The following is an 8,317-nucleotide window of genomic DNA, read 5'->3' as shown; positions in this document are numbered from 1 at the left end:
AGGCCGCCGCGGCCGGGATTTGATCCCGCGATCTCGTGCTCAGCAGCGCAACGCCTTAGCTGACTGAGCCACCGCGGCGGGTAAGGATACTTGTGAAATGTCAGGAAGATCCATTTTATCTGCGGCGCGACAAATTATTCAGTGAGCTAACATATTGCTGACACTCACACTTCAGATAATGAACAAATAAATAATAAATAAATAGTATTGTTTTTTACAGCTAAGCTGTATATGGCTATAGTTTCCAGCGGATCGATGTCCGTCGACCAAAAATCCCGAAGATAGTGCATTACCTGGCCGACCCGCGGTGGAGGTCAAGCAGGCGTCAAGCACTCCGCCAACTTGCACAAATAAGGTAAATATATTGGGTCCAAATACAACCCATATCAGATATTAAGCTGATAAGAACAGCTACTACACTTTGACCCGCGTCGGCCATGTTTACGTTCGCACCATACACGTGTACGCCATCCCGCGTATTCAAACTAGTGCCTACCAATCTGAGTGTCTTCTGTCTCCTGACGTCATGCTCTACATAGGTTCCTTTCTTCGGTTCTGCCATGACTGTGAAATGGGTAGGCTGCGTGTTGTACGGTCTGAAGAAGAACAGCGTGCCTACCAAGAACGACGGCGTGAGCAGAAAAGGGAATGGGTGCGGCGGCGGTGGACGGAGACCCCGACGATGAGCGGACCGCGGATGCCAAGCGTAAGCGTGCTGACGCAGACTTGGAACGTGTCACCGGAGCAACGGTCAATCACCGCATAAACAGCTTCGCTGGTCATCCACCTTCACTGAGTGGAATGGCACTGAATTTTTCAAGCGATGCTTCTTATAAGGCACTTACTTCGGCGGCGTCCGTGTACACAAAAAACTATATCATCACCAATGGCTCGAGCGTCGTTAATTGTCTTCTTCCACAGCTGCTCCGTTGCCGCTCATCATTCCAGCGTGGAATTTCACTTCTCTCCTGTCGTCGTAATGGAGAGGCCGTGTTTACGGGGGAATTAGCCATTGCTTAAGGGGGTATAAACCATTGTCTTACGTGACGGACAGATTTAATTTTGAAGCAATTTAATTTTGAAGAATCGCAAGTGGCAATGGGGGGCGGGCGGATGCTGCTAACCACGCCGCTGAGCGAACTCGAGACTTCGAACGCAAGCGTTTGTGGTTCGACAACAACTTGTCCCTCATCAGTTACTACGCTCCCCCCCCCCCCCCCCCCCCCCCCCCATCTCCCCCATCCCTCCACGCGTCCAGCCCCACTAGTCCAACGTGTAGCTTCAATACTCTGTTCACATTGCCATTACAATTCAGGAGGTGGCTTGAGTTCGAATCTTCCGCATTAACAAAAACACTCTATCACTGTCTTGTAAATTACTTTGAGCAAAACGCTGAAGAAATACACGTCGTCATCATCCTTGGTGTCATTATATTATTATAATTATTGTACATATTATTTGGTGTTGGATTCCTCTGGCTAAAGAAAGGAAATTGCATATTATGCAAAGTGCTTGCATAAAAGGAGCGTTCCACAAGAATCGGGCGCAGTCCGGCGGAGCGCGTAAGCCTGACATAGTCGCCGTGTACTTCATGTCAAGAAAGAACATTTGCCTTTGAATTGCGGTGGTTTTAACGCTCCTCCCCAGGACTGACGGCCCTTAGTTTTGGTTTATCTTTTCCTCAAGTTTTCCTAAATTCTCTTCAGTATTTATTCACTGTTGCGCTGAAGTTTTTCTTTCTTTTTTTTTTTTAATTTGCGCAAAGATGCCAAGTTCTCGAGATTGTCTTGCTTCCATGAAGGCCATCGTGCCTGACGGTGAGTAACTTGTCTGCTCGGGCTGTTTCAATCGTTACCATTTTGGGAAATGCTCCGGTGTCACGAATAATAGTCTTAAAAGCATGTCAAATATGATATAAACTCATGGTCATGTCAGACATGTAGTACGAGTAGATCACGACTGACGCGGGAGCACGTGGGGAATTGGCTGTAGTGGACCCCTGACAGAGCCAACCTTGATACAGGTCATGGCTAAGCTTGATACAGTACGCAGTCGTTTGGGTATACTAGAGAAACGTCATAACGTGCAACTAGCAAAGCCCGATGCTACAGATTTCAAAATCAAAGAACAAACTGTGACGAATTCAGGCTATAGAAATTAGTTTCAGTGTACTGTCCGAGAGCTACGACGAGCTTTTGAAGTCATTTGAAGCACACAAAGAAGAGGTCAAACACCTGAAAAAGAAATCTAATCAACTAGAGCCCCAGGTTCAGGCTGGAGACTCTGGAATCTTTCAATTGTAGCTCGAAGTTGAAAATTGGAAATATATTGGCGGAGAAATAACATAGATTCACGGCATTGAAGTGAGAGAGGGTGAAGCTCTAAAGGCAGTTGTTGGGTCACTTGGCGCGAAACTTGAACTTTCCACAAACGGTCATTAACTAATTGAGGCTATTCACAGGATTAAAGGCAAGCAATCCGCAACTCCCCCTATACTGGCGTTTTATTAGCCGGGAACTTCGAGACGAATGGCTACAAAAAGGGAAGTCCTTAAAGGATCGGAATATATGCATTAATAATAATTTAAGAAGAAACATGAAGCCACTGCTCTGGTTGGCAAAGAACTTAGAAACGAGCTAGAGACATGCACTATCACTTCGTATGGATGCGAAATGTGCACATACTAGTAAGTAAATTCGAAGGTGACCCAGCAATACGTCAACGAAGAAGCCTTCCACAAACTAGCTGACCATGTTTGAAATTTTTGATACTCTTGCGGATTGGATAGAAAGGAAACAAGCGTGAGCATTTGAACATTCGGTTAATGTTGCATTTGAAGTGCTGGATGTCATCATTAGAAGTCTGAATAACATCGGGACACACACATTGCAGATGTACCTTAAGTCGGTGTTATCGCACTTGGATGTTCTTGTCTTAACGGAGATCAACGTGAACGAGGGCGAGTGTTCGCTATTCCAAATTATCGGTTTTAATGCATTTTCGCATTGTGGGACAGTTAAGAAGGATGGCGGTAGCTCTGTATTTGTAAAGAAGTGTCTGTTTATGTGACCGAGTTCAATTGACATTAAATAAAGCGGGAGTACAAGCCCTGTCCGTTAACAAGGCTGATGAAGAGTGTTTAGTCTGTGCAATTTACAGGCCACCAAGTGAAAGCGGTCAGTTTTTTTTTTTTTTTTTTTTTGTGAAACGTCCAGCTTCCTTATAAAGCACGGTACTTGTAAACAAATAATTTTAGCCGGAGATATAACTATTGGCATTGCTGGTAACGACGCATCAGTAACGACAAACTATTTAACCCTGCTGGCAAGTCATGGGTCGCAGATCCATACAGTAGAAATACCAGCAGTCATACAGACATTGCGTAATCAAGGTGCACAGGAGGAATGCGCGAATATCTTGGCAAATATCTACAAGGATTTGGTTCTCCGCAAGAAAAGTAGAAAGTTACCTATCAAGAAAGCGGTAAGGCAAGGAGACAGAATCTATCCAATGCTATTCACTGGACGCTTAGAAGTATATTCAAGCTCTTAGACTGGGAAGGCTTAGGAGTGAGGATCAACGGTGAATATCTCAGCAAATTCCGGTTTGCAGATGACGTTGTCCTATTCAGCAACAATGGGGACGAATTACAACAAATGATTGAGGACCTTAACCGAGAAAGTGTAAGAGTGGGGTGGAAGATTAATATGCAGAAGACAAAGATAATGTTGTTGCCCGGCAAGGGAACAGGAATTCAGGATCGCCAGTCAGCCTCTAGAGTCTGTAAAGGAGTATGTTTATCTAGGTAAATTATTCACAGGGGACCCTGATCACGAGAAAGAAATTCATAGAAGAATAAAATTGCGTTGGAGTGCATACGGCAGGCATTACCAAATCCTGACTGGGAGCTTACCACTATCGTTGACAAAGAAAGTGTGCAATCATTGAATTCTACCGGTGCTAACATATGGGGCAGAAACTTGGAGGTTAACAAAGAAGCTCGAGAACAAGTTAAGGACCGCACAAAGAGCGATGGAACGAAAAATGTTAGAGAGACAGGAACGTTAAGAGGCCGGAAGAGAGCGGTGCGGATCAGAGAGCAAACGGGGCTAGCCGATATTCTAGTTGACATTAAGAGGGAAAAAATGGAGCTGGGCAGGCCATCTAATGTGTAGGGTAGATAACTCGTGGACCATTAGAGTTACAGAATGAATACCAAGAGAAGGGAAGCGCAGTCGAGGATGGCAGAAAATTAGGTGGGGTGATGAAGTTAGGAAATTCGCAGGCGCATGTTGGAATCAGCTAACGGAAGACAGGGGTAATTGGAGATCGCAGGGCGAGGCATTCTTCCTGCAGTGGACATAAATATATGCTGCTGCTGCTGCTGATGATGATGATGATGATGATGACATAAGGTACAACTAAGGAATACTTTCTTGGCGCCAAATTAGTACAATCATCAATTGGCCATATTATTACATCAATGTCCAAACGACACATTCTATGATGCATTATTAAAAAGAAGGTCGCGGACTATTATTTTATTGGCTCGACAGTATTAGCGAAATCGATATAGTTAATTTACATCCATCATTTGAATAGCGGTTGTCAATAAATTCCAAAAAGGCAGATAAACGCATACTAATAAACTTCAACTGGAGCACGTATACTGCTTAACAGTTTACGGCTCTGCATCTTCTTACAAGTTCAACTCATTAAATTATATTCTACGTAAACTATCGGTTCTCCTGGCATATGGAACACGTTGTGGAGAAGATGAATTACATTAGGCACTACTTCGGCCTGCTTGATGTGCATAGACGATTTGCATTCGATGCTGTAACTAAATACTGCTACTGTACTACCTTCAAAATAGAAAATATTAAACAGAAGGTAACTCAGACGTATAGAAAATCACAAATTCCTGCAGGAGTTCACAAAATATGCAAGGAGAACGCGTGCTTCCTATATTCAATTTTGCTTCAATAATTCGCAAACTAGTTTTTTTACCAATTCAGTTAAGCGATTTGTGAAATTCATAAGATTGTTCGTGATGCATTTGGACATTTAAAGTCACGTGAAAAGAAGCAAAATGTATGCCCACTACATTCGCTGTACGCTGTTATCAAGCAACGTATCTGCACTTTTCTTTTTAGCTCATGTATTTATTCTCATGACTGTGTTAAAATTTTGAACACTTTCCTAATTTTCCTGTGTACTTGAATGATACTGATGTATTTTTTATGATTTTGATTATTGTGTTTTATGCATTATTTACCTTTAGTCGGATGGTTACTTACATATTCATTTTTTGTATCCAGTTATGAAATTGTTCGCAAACTTCTGTGTAATCTGATGAAATTGCTATGGCTCAATTGCTTTTTTTTTCGTTTACTGCACCAGACCACCCTAACCCTCTCCCAACCGCCATGAATATCTCGTCATTTGCACAATAACTGCAGTTTCAAACGCATTTTGGGATGGACCAATGCTTTCAACTCATCAGCCTTACTATTAGCCCTTGGATTATGGAATGGTGTTCCTGGTGACATCGTGAACATTGATGACCCAGTAAAGTTTCGACATGAAGTGACCGGCATTTTTCATTAACTTTTGTTTTAATCGTTATTTTCTATTATAGCTTCTCGATAACTATTGTATAACTTCATGGTGTCACGAGATGTGCCCTTTTAATGCGTGTCTCCATCCGTTCCATTAGTTGTTTTTTGACTCGCTAACTATTATGTAACGTCACCTTTTAACATCCTGCTTATATCCACGCGGTCTTGTTACTTCTAACTCTACAACGCTTCCACTTGTAAATAAAATTACACCATATTCCCGTATGGGAACCCTGAGTAGTATGCGAAGCAGCCATGGGGTCGACCACGGCGCTGACACTGGCGTTGACGCTGTCCGTGGCACTCATCGCGGCGTTGCGTAGGTAAGATTTCCGACGCTGCTCGACGAGTAATGGCTGATCTCGTCGAAAACCTCCGAGCCGCCCCCAGAGGCACCGGCAACAGTCACCAACGCCACGCGCGTTCGGTGCGAACGCGGATAAAGCGCCGACGGCGTCGACAACAGTTCTACGTGGCGCCCCCCAGCGGAGTATGCAGCGCCTACCGTCGCGCCTCTAACCAATGCCTCCTTTACTAATAAAGGAGGCGTTGCTCTAACCTAAGCTGCTTCGCATTATCGCGCGTGGAGCCGCAGGTGTTGCCATTCGTTGCGCAATCCGGAGAGGAGAGGAGCATCGTAGAGGAGAGGAGGAATGCCGAGAGGAGATGAGACAAGGAGAGGAGGGGGAGGAGGATGCGCAGTGCGGGTGTGGACGCCGCACGGCGGAGAGAGGGAGGGAGGGAGTGACATAGCCCCGACCATAAGCTGCTTCGCATCTAATATGCTGTGTACCCCCCCCCCCCCCCCCCTCATATACTCCTGCTGGAGCCTGTGAGGCTGGTGAATAAATAAATTTATGGGATCCATTGATGGCCAGTACGATACGGGCTAAGTGTTGACTTCATTGCGTCACTTATGCCACATTGACCTCAGAAATTGGAAGCTAATCTCAAAAGCTAATCCCATGCTCCAGATTTTAGAAGTCACACAGAAGCCATCAAATTTTAAAGCATCCCGCATTCAACAATAAAAAAAGCACAGCCTTTAAGGTCTGCATTTTAAATTCAGAGGGCGTCACTCCATGGGACGTGAATTTGGACACCACGTATTATAACACGGTTGTCATGCCGTGGGTTTGGCTGGTTATTATTATTATTATTATTATTATTATTATTATTATTATTATTATTATTATTATTATTATTATTATTATTATTTGCTTTGAGCGCTTACAGCAGAAAGTTTATTCTGAGTAATGTACGCAAAACTTTATGACTTGCAGAACACAAAAGCATGGCCTCCGAGCTATACTTCTGTTACTTTAAGAGATTATATATGTGTATTGGCATCTCCTTTGAAACTGGGCCGGAACAAATAGGTGGTACGTAAACTACGACCTCTGTGACGTGTTTTCGGCTTCTAATATTGCTTCCGCTGCGTTCAACCAGCAATAACATAGCATTTAAGACCCGCATTGTAAATACAGAAGGTGCCACCCGATTGACCCTTTTCGCGGAGCAGTTTCTTTTAGAGAAACGAGATGGCGCTCACGGCGGCGCGCCATTAAAGTCCCTATATAAAAAAGTAGCGTCACGCTTTGAAGAATGCCGCCGCCTCCTCGCACACCCTGTCCGAGGCCGACGCCGCGTTGGTATTGGCCTAATGGCATCACGTGGACCGCCGAGCCACCGGACGCTGGCTGCGTTTGTTTACGATCACGCTCCGTCGCCATTTTCGCTTGATAAGCGTCTACCGACTGGCGAGGAGCGCACGTTGGTGCCGTTGCTCTTCCTTGTTGTTTAAGTTTGAGAATGCGTTAAACTAAGTTTTGTGGCAAGTGCGACGTCGCTTCAAGGCATTTTCCATAACCATGGCTTGCTGCGCCTTTGGATGCCAAAATACTTCTAGCAAAGGCAAGCGACTCTTCTCGATACCGTCCGGTAAGCGCGACGGGTTAAGAAGAAAGACGTGGATTCATCGAATTGGCAGGAAGAACTTCAGACCAACACCCTCCACACGACTATGCGAGGCAAGTTGCGAGTACGTGTACTTTGGTGTATTTGGACGTGTATTCGGCGCGCTTAATCATTTTGTACGCCTACAGACTTGCATTCGCGGGCACGCGAGGCTGCGTGCGAGAACGTCATTCCGAAACGTGATTCCGGAACTTTTTTTAAAAAGATTCTGCGCAGTCTTTTTGATAAAATTAAAGGGTCGAGTGTAAAAAGTCATCTTAGGAAAGCAACTCTTTATCGTTTGTGGTTACTTAATAGCCCTCTTTACAGCGAACAGCTTTGTTTGCCTCTTTCATTCCTGTTTGTCGTTGGCGGTAGCGCGGTTGATAAGCGATACAAAGGCACCGATGAAAAACGTGCGTACTCTACCAAAATCGAGTTACAGGGTGCGTTAGTCGCCAAATGACAGCATCAAAGGTCTTTGAGACGTACATACATGCTAATTCGCGTGAGCTTTAAAGTGTGTGAATTTTAAGAAGCGGCGGTGAAGCACTCGCAAAGAAAACGAGCGGTCACCCGCTCGCAACCGTTCCCAAAGCATGCACCTTAATGCAACTCTGTTCGCGACAAGTACGTCACTTCGTGAACGGACGAGCTAACGTGACAAGTCACAAAAATAATTTACTGAATGTAAGCTCACTATGCTCTAGTTTGAGACTGAGTGAAGCGCTGTTACCGCC

General features: G+C 44.6%; 1 non-coding gene across 1 annotated transcript; it reads right to left on the bottom strand.

Annotated features, from left to right (window-relative positions):
- Window positions 1–256: 256 nt before the first annotated feature.
- Window positions 257–439, bottom strand: LOC119434882 (U2 spliceosomal RNA). The gene has a single exon (XR_005188673.1). It is a non-coding gene; the product is annotated as a U2 spliceosomal RNA (small nuclear RNA).
- Between the last annotated feature and the right edge of the window lie 7,878 nt (window positions 440–8,317).

This window comes from Dermacentor silvarum, unplaced genomic scaffold (genome assembly GCF_013339745.2).
Source record: "Dermacentor silvarum isolate Dsil-2018 unplaced genomic scaffold, BIME_Dsil_1.4 Seq303, whole genome shotgun sequence".
Taxonomy (NCBI): Eukaryota; Metazoa; Arthropoda; class Arachnida; order Ixodida; family Ixodidae; genus Dermacentor; species Dermacentor silvarum.
The sequence above is the reverse complement of the archived record's forward strand: the minus strand, read 5'-3'. Positions and strand labels throughout refer to the sequence as shown.